Below are 11834 nucleotides of genomic sequence, written 5' to 3' on the forward strand. Positions count from 1 at the left end.
AAAACATTCACACTGAAGAAGACACTGGATGAATGTTAATTGATTTTTTAATATAGATATGTAATGAACAGTAAGAAATCTGTAAGTGGATAAAATTATAATCTATTATTGAGTTGCTAAAGTAATATATTCACTAGAGAAATTGTAAAACCAACAACATGTACACTAGTATGTTGTACATACCAATAGCTAATGTGAAATGTTAATTACTACCAGTGCTCATAACTTTTAATATCATATGAGAAGCTGTGCTCAGTGTGACTAGTATTGAATAGAATCTATACTGTAATGGTTTTAACAAGAACTGAAAACTTCACAAATATTTTTTTATCAAGTGTGCTAGTTTGTGTTTGAAGTTCTTACAGAATGAATAGACTCATTATAATGTTATCTTTGTTTCAGTTAAACAATATTCATTATACTTTGATCACCTAAACAAAACTCCTTTATATTACCAAACTGTTGTAAAGTTCTGGTGAGAAACCAAAACTTTATTAAGACAAAAGGATTTCTGTTTGTTGTTACACATCACAGAAACTTTTCAAAATGTATTATATTTGCAATCATTAATAACACGTTTCTTAAACTAAATAGGACCTATTATGAATTAACATAGCTTGATCAAAATGGTAACAAATAGTTTTCAGAATTCAAACTTGTAGCTTCCAATAATATTTTGTATGCCTTGTTTTGTGACACTGATATTTTTAGAACATGTATTGAAATATGATAAATATAATCTCTCTCTGTAAAGAAATATTACTGTGGAAATTTCTTTGTACTGCTTTGGTCATCTGTTAAAACCACTGAGAGTGTAATTTCTTCAGCGTATGTTTTCAGTGTTCTGACATAGCTGCTCTCTGCATGAACCTGGTATGTTTACTTATCTTCAGTGTAGAATATTTGTTTGAAAAGTTTTTAATTTAGTAACAGTGTTTTGCACATTCAGCATTTCATTAAGCTTTTGGCATTAGTGTTGAACTCCGTATTTTGTAACCACATGCATTTGTTTAGCATCTGAAATTGTCTTTTTCATAAATACTGTTCCCACTTCAAAGTTTAAACTACTGCCTAACTTACAAAACTGCTAACTTGTTATAGTACACCACTTGCTATGTCTTGTCCCCCCTTTATGATGATGAAGCCTGCTTACCATATGTATCCATAATGCCTCCCCAGTAATTAAACTAGCTGTTTTTGTTAGATTGTTGTTCTGTTGATTTTGGTTTGTGGACTGACCTCTGTATCATACCTGATTGATGATGTAAATATTGATTGCTGAAGTTGTGCAAGGCTAAATCTGAAAGTATCATTTTGAAATTGTAAATCATAAAAATATTAATAAAGGTGATTAAAATATATGATGTATTTGTTTAAATAATATTATGCTGGTCTACTACTGTGATTTAGTAAAAATGTAATACTGTAGTGAGAAGAATGCTTCATAGCACTAACTCAGCATTCTGGTCATATAGCAAGGAGTCAAGGAAGGGCAGTGTTAAAGAAAGCTTGCCTGCTTACATGGATTATCCTTCACCATTTCTGCAGTGGCTCCTGTGGAACATTGAGAGCCAGATGGTAGTGGGTGGTTGATGGTTAACCATGTTTGCTATTAGTTGCATGTTCTGCAGGAAATTATTACCTTGAACCCCTTTCAGATGACTGTGGTCATCCACTGATTACCTCTAAAAGTAGTTTCTTTAGTGATTATATATTTTAAGTTTACATATTTGGCTGACCTGACCAATTGGACAATTTATCTTTCTTTTCAAACCTAGAGTTTTACTGTTGCACATCAAACTTTTAACCACTTAAGAACCTTGTTCTTCAGTTAGCCAGTAATGATGTCCATTCTTGTGTGTGCTGAAACTTTTCTTCAAGTTTAACCTGTAATGCAAAAAAAAACTACCAATATATAACCACCCCATGTCTCTAGGTGCTGTTTGATGCAGTGGAACACTTGGCGGAAGATATACGTTTTAGCTGGACAGTTAACACTTATTGTCAACCTGAAGTTCAGAAATATGTAATATGTTTGTTGTGTATTACAGTACTGATTTTAAATTCCTCATTTAATCTGTATGTGTGCAAGTTTGATGTAATAAGTGATTCAGAAAGCAAGTTTCTCATCCTAGCTGCTGTTTTACCTTTGTTCTGAATATGGGAAACATTCTTGTAATGTTGCAAATTGGGATCTTATCAGAAGTGTTCTTCAGTTGTAGGCAGGCTAGGTTCAAAGTTATGACCTCACCCGTGTGTGAAAGAGAGTTACCAGGTGTGGATATTGGTAGGTGCTGTGTTTCTTCCTAAGACAAGCCATCAGAGAGGAGACATACAGAATCCATATAAATGATAATATTCACTCGGTAAAATCAAGAATACTATATACAAACTGTGTTTTATTAAACGTTCATTCTGTATTTTAATGCGTGTCCAATCTCATTTATACAGAGATTTTGCATTATTCCACAACAAGCATCTTGCCAGGCAACCTATCCCAATACTCTAAAGTTTATTCTGTTCAACAAGCGTTGAAAAGAACATAACACAGCAGTAATGATATTGGGTTATCTGATGAACAAGAAAGTTTCATTATGCTCTGTCTAGAAGAATAACTTTGGAGATAAATGCCTGAGTTGTACCAATAGTGTACCACCTAATGGGACAGATACATCTGTTTTTTCAGACAAGATGGTAACCAGCTTGGCATAGAGCAGTTTTATTTCTGAATAATAGACAAAATTGTTTGTTAAACAAAAGTAAACAAACAAAATGGCTGTCTTTTGTTTTAATATTTTGAAACTATAATAATACCTACACACACAAAATTTTTACTCACAAATACAAAATGTTGTCTCTTTTTCTGCTTTTATTTAACTCTGTCTTGTTCAGGTTTTGATATCGTAAATTGTTAAATATGTGAAACATAACTAATAATATGACCTCACACATGCATATAAACTAAATATATAACTGCATCCTTGTAGGATTTAGACCTACCACAGTTACCCAATGTAAATTTATTCCAAATCTCTCTGAGAAACAAATTCTGTATTTTACTAGTATTTGTTAAAAGCACCATGAACAAATTACATCTTCATAAGACTACAACAGTGGCTAATGATTCATCTATAATTAAAGGGTTATATTTATTATTTAATGTCTTATTTCAGATACCATTTTGTAATCACTGATGGTTAGTGTTTACATACTTTACAGTATCCATTATGTTTCTCATAAATTACTACCTTATGCACGTGTCAGAAACTTGACATTGGACAAAAACAATTATTACTAATAGGATAAACACTTGTAGTGTGTCTACAAGAAGGTTAATTGTAATAACCCTCAGCTATCTTTAGATTTGTTAACCAGAAGGTGTAACATACAAAACAAATCTTACTCCGTTCCACTATTAAAAACTGTTTCTCGAAGCTATTATTTACTTTTATCTAAGTTTAAAATATTGACTGTGGAATATCAGAAAAATCAGTTCAGAATAACCTGAATTATTAGTACTGAAGACCAAAACTAGCAATAGATGCTAAATCTTAAAGTGAATATGACTGGAGAACCAAACTGCCATGTCTTACAAGGCCATGCATACATACAGTTACGTGTTTATACAAGATCGTCACTGGTGGAATATATTTTAACTTTAACTTCCTTCTCAAGATATTAAAATCATACTTAACACTAATTTATGACAATCTCTGAATGAAATTTCTTTTATGGCCAGATGGTTAAGGCACTTGAATCCGAAGGTCATGGGTTCGAATCCCCCTCACACCAAATATGCTCACCTTTCAGCCGTGGGGTTGTTATAATGTAAAGGTCAATCCTGCTATTCATTGGTAAAAAGAATAGCCCAAGAGATGGCAGTGGGTGATGATGACTAGTTGCCTTCCCTCTAGTTTTACACTGCTAAATTAGGGACAGATAGTCCTTGAGTAGCTTTGTGCAAAATTAAAAAAACAACAACATATCCTTCTTGTATAGTTATCATCACACAAGAAAAAAGAAAATCAACTGTCATTTTCTCTACCAAAATGACTAGGTGTGGTAATTGCCACAAGCTTTCATAAGTATGTAATTTAGAATAATAATGCTTTCAGAATTATGTTAAAACAGGAGTTCAAAATTTTCAGAGTAATTGTTGGTAGTTTGATTCACATAACCTTGTGAAAGAAAATAATTAACAGCCACAAGTAATGTTAATTAGGAACATCTGGTTCAGTACATTTGTATTATAAAACCTTATCTACAAAGTTTAAAAATAATTAACGAAGGAGAGTAACCAATAATACACACACTAAAAAGTCAAATGTTTAAAACAGGAAGTAAAACCTTGGTTATGTCAGACAAATCAAACTAAGTTCAGTTTCTAAGAGTACAGCTGTTAGCTGGCACATGAGGCTTAAGGGCTCAATCTGATTCAAGAAAGAGCATGTAATGACACTTTAACATTCCAGGTGGGGCTAATGACTTATGAAGGACAGAGAGAACTAGGGTCTCAATTTTCTCTCTTCTATTATCTTAAAGTATTCAATAAAGCAGCCTGACATAAGATAGCTGTGGAAGTTTCAAAGCACTTGCCAAAGAGAGCCAGGTCAAAAAACAATTTCATTGTCACTTTTAAATGAAGTAGGTTCCACCTCCATGCAATACACCATTGTCAATATGTGTGCCATTTCAACTATTAAATCTCAGTTGAAGAACAAAAAGACAGACAGGTGCATAGTGACCTTACAAATTAAGCGCTGATGCCTTGTGAGCGACTGCATGACTCTAAGCATTAGGATGGTTGGGTGTATGATTCTGGATCATGGCTGCTTTAGAGGAAGTGGAAAGGTACCATGAAAACAGAAACCAGAGTTGATCTAATCATTCTGGTACTACCAACAGAATCCAGCAAGGAGTTGAATTAATCACAGCTAACATACAAATTATTTGGAAAGCATAGAGATGCATTCCCATCCAGTACTGACTGAAAACATCCATTGCCACTGCCTAAGAATGAAGTATCAGAGATCAAAATGCTGGTAGTTAAGTCACAAGTGACAAACACATCGATTATCAGCATCCCAAATGGAACACATCCAATGCAAAACCTTGAGATGCAGCATCCACAATGTTATGAGAATACAGTTTGGTCAAGACAATTGATCTGCCACCAGATTCATCATCCTAGCAGAGGAACACCTATCAGAGAATTGTTCCAATCAAAATGCCACTTGAGAGCGAAGATGTTGCTAAATACAGAGACTAGCATGGTTGTTCATGATTTTCAGTCCCATATGGACAACTGAATGAGGAATACATATGGTGCCTACCCCCCCAAAAGAACCATCCATGCAGTTGAAGGGGGGCATGAATAAGTTAAACTGTCTGTTCCACAGGGTGGAGCCAGATAGGAATCAGCTAAAACCAACTGATATACAAGTTGAAAAAACACCCAGAGGGACAATTTATTGTATTTGAGTGAAGATGGATTTCTTGGTTTTGATAATAAAGCCTGCCTTAGTTGCTTCTGAAGATAGAATCAGGATTTAACATTCTTCCAACTGACAAGATGGTACCAACAGTAACCAGTCCATACATGTAATGGTGTGAGCACAGACCTTAAAATGGAGGTGACAAGAAAGCACTTGTACAATTTAGTGGAACATATATGGTGCCAATGTGTGTCCAAAGAGCAGAGCCCTGAACCACAGCACCTGACCCCTGTACACAAAACACAGCAGTATGATGATTCCACTATGGAAGCATGCACTTGATCATCCACAGTCCTGACAAGAAAAGTGAGAAATAACTCCATTATGAACTTTAGAGGATGTAGGAATCGATGTAGATGAAAATTATTGACAACTGAATGCCAAAGTCCTGTCTTTTTTGGACATAACTAAGAGATAGGAATAAAACCTTGGAAGAACTTGGATGTCTCTCTCCGTTACTCCCTTGACAAAAAAATCTGATAGTCCTGGAATGAAGTTCTGAAACCTAAGGATCTTTAGAAACACTATAGATTGAGTGGATAATAATGGCAAAGATGTGAAATGAATGGCTAATCTTAAAGCAATGACCTGCTGAGCCACGGATCCAAGCTTTTTCACATCCAGAAATTCTCAAAACAGACCCCAAAGGCATATAATAATCACTGCTGTCCTAATGGCATTTTGACCAAGTGGAGAAATCTTGTAGATATAGTCAGAATCTATTTTTATTAACAGTGCAAAGAGGGGCTGATGACAGGATTCATGACACACGAATAGGGGTGGAACTACAACTCCCTGTAGGAACTGAAGAAAGTTGAAAATCCAAAGACAAGGATGAATGTATATGGGCAACATCAACCCTAGATTATCAAGACTCTGGAACAACTACAGAAATCAAGGGTCGAAAAAGGGAGTCTCACATAACTCATGGAAGGTAGAAGCTGGTAGATGAACACCCTGTAACAACGTATCTCTATCCAACATACAAGCTAAGAGACTAGGGAAAGTGCAGAAACTGACAACTGAACCATAGTAGATGCTAACGATAATTTGGTGAATGCAACAAAAGTTAGAGGAATGATAAATATCTGTGCATTATTGTTAGGGTCAGACAAGTCCTAGAAAATTGTGATCCATTTAGGTTGATCATAGACTGTTTTGGAACTCTACATTTTCAGCATTGGGACTATTCTTTGATTCTAAACATGCACCACGTGGTGGTGGTAGGCTAAGACATGTTCTGACGAACATGGCAAACAAAACATAGCTGTCCCTTCAGGAAACTGAGCAGTAAACCTTCTTGCATGAACCAAAATTTCAGTGGATGGAAGAAGAACTAGATGTCTGCTATCAAACTCAAAAGTCACAGAGAAAGACCCACAACATCACATGTCCAATCTATACCAACAAAAAGGAGATGACAGAATAAAGAAAGGTGTTGAAAAAACAAATCTAAGTTCATTCCAGAATGTCCAAGATTGCTCATAAGTGTAGCCTCAGAGCCCAATGGAGAAATGCCATCAGACTGAATTCACATCTCCATCTCACTACTAACAAGACCATGGAGAGTCTCAAATAAGAGTGCCTATTGGCTCTTTGGCTGTTGAGTGATGTTAGACATCAGAGGTGGAATAGAAGTTAGTTGATCTGCCCCTGTCAGAAATAGTAAACTGGGAATTCATGCCACATGTTGGATGCCAAAAAAATATATTTTAAGAAAATCAACAAGATAACACAAAGGATACTCAAAGTATCTTCAATAACCACATTACACAAAACTAATCAACAAAGAGTTATAGCATTATTAAAATGAGTTATTTATATAGCGTACCACACAGGAGAGTGAATTAATGTAGATGCTGAGTGTCATGAGAAGAATATGCTATGGGGAATAAAAACACTCACGCAAGACAAAATGATCTGTTACTCAGACCAAACTTTTCAGGACCATAAGTTATATGATCTGTTACTCAGACCAAACTCTTCAGGACCATAAGTTATATGATCTGTTACTCAGACCAAACTCTTCAGGACCATAAGTTATATGATTTGTTACTCAGACCAAACTCTTCAGGACCATAAGTTATATGATTTGTTACTCAGATCAAACTTTTCAGGACCATAAGTTATAAAAATTGTTTTACCAGAAAATCCACCAATGAAATTTCCAAATTACCTGATAATGTGTTCACATCTGTTTCTTCCTCATTCTCTGGTACCTAAAAAGGAACTGGAAGTAACAACAATAAACAGTGATAATACCAAATTTTGAGTCTACTACACTTTTCTTTAATAACATTTGATTTTTATGGTTTTTCTCTTAATCTCACAATTAATATTCACCAACCAGAAGTAAGCATAAAGTATTTTAATGTGGATATATTCTGTAACAAACATCCTCACTAGATCATTACAAGTTGGCACCTGGATCAATAAAAAATTTCATCATATCTAGAATTCATACCAACTGCATTTACCCAAAAACTGTAATGGTACTATCAACTAATATCACCAGTACGTACAAGAGAAAATACCTTAAAATAGCAGCATTAAGTACCAATATCTCAACTTAAATAATTACAACATACACGAGAGAGTCTGTCACCAAAACATACTTCATAATTATAACATGCACGAGTCTGTCACCAAAATATACCTAATAATTACAACATACACAATAGAGTCTGTCATTAAAACATACTTCATAATTATAACATGCACGAGAGTCTGTCACCAAAATATACCTAATAATTACAACATACACGAGAGAGAGTCTGTCATTAAAACATACCTAATAATTACAACATACACGAGAGAGTCTGTCACCAAAATATACCTAATAATTACAACATACACGAGAGAGTCTGTCATTAAAACATACCTAATAATTACAACATACACGAGAGAGTCTGTCACCAAAATATACCTAATAATTACAACATACACGAGAGAGTCTGTCACCAAAATATACCTAATAATTACAACATACACAATAGAGTCTGTCATTAAAACATACTTCATAATTATAACATGCACGAGTCTGTCACCAAAATATACCTAATAATTACAACATACACGAGAGAGTCTGTCACCAAAATATACCTAATAATTACAACATACACGAGAGAGTCTGTCACCAAAATATACCTAATAATTACAACATACACAAGAGAGTCTGTCACCAAAATATACCTAATAATTACAACATACACACGAGAGTCTGTCACCAAAACATACTTCATAATTATAACATGCACGAGTCTGTCACCAAAACATACCTAATAATTACAACATACACGAGAGAGTCTGTCATTAAAACACACTTCATAATTATAACATGCAGGAGTCTGTCACCAAAATATACCTAATAATTACAACATACACAAGAGAGTCTGTCACCAAAATATACCTAATAATTACAACATACACAAGAGAGTCTGTCATTAAAACATACCTAATAATTACAACATACACAAGAAAGTCTGTCACCAAAATATACCTAATAATTACAACATACACGAGAGAGTCTGTCATTAAAACATACTTCATAATTATAACATGCACGAGTCTGTCACCAAAATATACCTAATAATTACAACATACACAATAGAGTCTGTCATTAAAACACACCTAATAATTACAACATACACGAGAGAGTCTGTCATTAAAACATACCTAATAATTACAACATACACGAGAGAGTCTGTCACTAAAATATACCTAATAATTACAACATACACAAGAGAGTCTGTCACTAAAATATACCTAATAATTACAACATACACGAGAGAGTCTGTCACCAAAACATACTTCATAATTATAACATGCACGAGTCTGTCACCAAAATATACCTAATAATTACAACATACACGAGAGAGTCTGTCATTAAAATATACTTCATAATTACAACATACACGAGAGAGTCTGTCATTAAAACATACCTAATAATTACAACATACATGAGAGAGTCTGTCATTAAAACATACCTAATAATTACAACATACACGAGAGAGTCTGTCATTAAAACATACTTCATAATTAGAACATACACGAGAGAGTCTGTCATTAAAACATACCTAATAATTACAACATACACGAGAGAGTCTGTCATTAAAACATACTTCAGAATTATAACATACACGAGAGAATCTGTCATTAAAACATACCTAATAATTACAACATACACGAGAGTCTGTCATTAAAACATACTTCATAATTATAACATACACGAGAGAGTCTGTCATTAAAACATACTTCATAATTATAACATACATGAGAGAGTCTGTCATTAAAACATACTTCATAATTATAACATGCACGAGTCTGTAACCAAAACATACCTAATAATTACAACATACACAGAGAGTCTGTCATTAAAACATACTTCATAATTATAACATGCACGAGTCTGTCACCAAAATATACCTAATAATTACAACATACACGAGAGAGTCTGTCATTAAAACACACCTAATAATTACAACATACACGAGAGAGTCTGTCATTAAAACACACCTAATAATTACAACATACACGAGAGAGTCTGTCATTAAAACATACCTAATAATTACAACATACACGAGAGAGTCTGTCATTAAAACATACCTAATAATTACAACATACACAAGAGTCTGTCACCAAAATATACCTAATAATTACAACATACACAAGAGAGTCTGTCATTAAAACATACCTAATAATTACAACATACACGAGAGAGTCTGTCACCAAAATATACCTAATAATTACAACATACACGAGAGAGTCTGTCATTAAAACATACTTCATAATTATAACATGCACGAGTCTGTCACCAAAATATACCTAATAATTACAACATACACAATAGAGTCTGTCATTAAAACACACCTAATAATTACAACATACACGAGAGAGTCTGTCATTAAAACATACTTCATAATTATAACATGCACGAGTCTGTCACCAAAATATACCTAATAATTACAACATACACAATAGAGTCTGTCATTAAAACATACCTAATAATTACAACATACACGAGAGAGTCTGTCATTAAAACATACTTCATAATTATAACATGCATGAGTCTGTCACTAAAACATACGTAATAATTACAACATACACAATAGAGTCTGTCATTAAAACACACCTAATAATTACAACATACACGAGAGAGTCTGTCATTAAAACATACTTCATAATTATAACACGCACGAGTCTGTCATTAAAACATACCTAATAATTACAACATACATGATAGAGACCATCATTAAAACACACCTAATAATTACAACATGCGAGAGAGGTTCTGTCATTAAAACATACCTAATAATTACAACATACATGAGAGAGTCTGTTTTTAAAACATATATGAGTGTCTGTCATTAAAACACACCTAATAATTACAACATACATAATAGAGACCATCATTGAAACATACTTAATAATGCACAAGAGAGGACGTTATTAAAACAACCAGTACTACACAAGTTTAAAAACACATGTAAAACATGATTTAAAAAGTCATGAAACATAATTGGTGATAACACAAAAACAATTTTACCATTATTTCCAGTATTGATATTTATCTTTGTTAGAAATATATGAATTAATTAAAAGTCAACTTTTCAAAAGAAAAACAAGGTTTATAATAATTGTTTTCAATACCTTCTTATCCAAGAAAGAAGATTCAATGTAAAAGTATATTTACATTTATTAACATCTTATTTTGTACCATAATATTAAATTCTTATATAAATTAACATGTTTAAAATAAGAAAAATGAGCTGAATTTCACGTTCATAATTTAACATAAAACTGACTACATTGGAAGCATTCATGATTTGACAGAGAACAATAACTTAACTTTACATGTACGTGAGAGAAGATCTCTAAATACCAGATATAGAACACACTTACAGAGTCAAGCTACACATGTTGTTGGCATAACTGGTAAAAACCTTTAGCAAACACATACATGGTGATAGATGTTAGCATGTTTTTCAAAACATCCAAAAATTCCACTATTTCTATCACATAACAGAACTTGGAATAATGAGTTTCTTTCAAAACAAATAATTACAATATGCTGTGGCAATTTTGTAACTGAACTTAAAGAAACAGTATGTTTAATAGTGAATTATCAGTTCCTTTTAATCAAAACTTAAACAAGGCACATATTTGCACCATTAGCCACCCTGAAAGCTGTCCCAGCCAAAATCTGTATCGACAAGTTTCACTGCTCTCCAAAAGCGCAATGAATATTTATAATGGCTGATTGAATATAAACAAAAACAAACAACTTTAGAATTACGTTTGTACACTAAACTGGCACTAAATTTAAGTAAAGATCGTGTG

General features: G+C 33.3%; 1 long non-coding RNA gene across 1 annotated transcript in view; it reads left to right on the forward strand.

Annotated features, from left to right (window-relative positions):
* The window catches only part of LOC143248506 (uncharacterized), a 167629-nt gene that overhangs the window by 83970 nt on the left and 71825 nt on the right, over positions 1–11834 (forward strand). The window lies entirely within an intron of this gene.

The sequence above is a fragment of the Tachypleus tridentatus genome, chromosome 4 (assembly GCF_004210375.1).
Source record: "Tachypleus tridentatus isolate NWPU-2018 chromosome 4, ASM421037v1, whole genome shotgun sequence".
In the NCBI taxonomy this organism is placed as follows: domain Eukaryota; kingdom Metazoa; phylum Arthropoda; class Merostomata; order Xiphosura; family Limulidae; genus Tachypleus; species Tachypleus tridentatus.